Below are 850 nucleotides of genomic sequence, written 5' to 3' on the forward strand. Positions count from 1 at the left end.
AGTGATAGCAGCAGCCCGGCGGACTGTCGGCTATAAAACACAACAAATCATAAAGTGCAGCAGGGGAAGGCAGAGGAAGGAGGCCGGGAGGAAGAACCGGGAGCCGTTAGCCTCTTTCTACTCCTCCTCCTCCTTTCTTCTTTTTCCTCCTTCATCGCCTAAAAAGCCCTTGTTGTGTTTCTCCCCGTGCCCTCCTGTCTTCCCCCCTTTTCTCTTCTCTTTTCCCCACTCTTTTTTCTTTTTCTCTTTTTCTTTCCCTCTCACACCAATGAGTTCATACTTTGTCAACTCCTCTTTCCCGGTCATACCTGGAGCGGGCGGAGGCGGCCAGGCGGCGGCGGCGGAAGCCCCCTTCCTGGGTCAGATCTCGCTGTACTCCTCGGGGTACACGGACCACCCGCTCAGACACTACCCGGGCGCCGCGGCCGTCACCGCCGCTGCGGCCGTGGCGTACAGCGCGGGCGGAGGGGAAAAAGCCTATCCGGGCTCCACCTACTACCAGCAGGCAGCCAATGGAGCGTACGGCGGGCACAGGGCAGCGGCTGCAGCGGGGGTGGGAGTAGCAGGGGGCGCCGCCGGAGCCGGTGCCTGCGACTACACGGCGGCGGCGGCGGCTGCTGCAGCAGCGGCCACGAACTTCTACCGGGACAAGGAGCTAAGCAGCCTGGATGAGCTCGGGCTGAGTCAGGACGGCATGCACCGGAAGGTGGACTGTGGGGTGCTCGGAGGGAAGGGGCTGTTTGTGGACGCCATGGATGACAAGCAAGCATCATCAGCCCCGATTTACCCGTGGATGCAGAGGATGAACGCGTGTAACGGTGAGTGCGCTCCTCTTCCTCTCTCTGCCTCC

General features: G+C 61.5%; 1 pseudogene; it reads left to right on the top strand.

Moving 5' to 3' along the window:
• Positions 1-16: 16 nt before the first annotated feature.
• LOC106512042 (homeobox protein Hox-B6a pseudogene) lies at positions 17-818 on the top strand (annotated as a pseudogene).
• Positions 819-850: the final 32 nt, after the last annotated feature.

The sequence above is a fragment of the Austrofundulus limnaeus genome, unplaced genomic scaffold (assembly GCF_001266775.1).
Source record: "Austrofundulus limnaeus strain Quisiro unplaced genomic scaffold, Austrofundulus_limnaeus-1.0 Scaffold3987, whole genome shotgun sequence".
NCBI classification, from domain to species: Eukaryota; Metazoa; Chordata; class Actinopteri; order Cyprinodontiformes; family Rivulidae; genus Austrofundulus; species Austrofundulus limnaeus.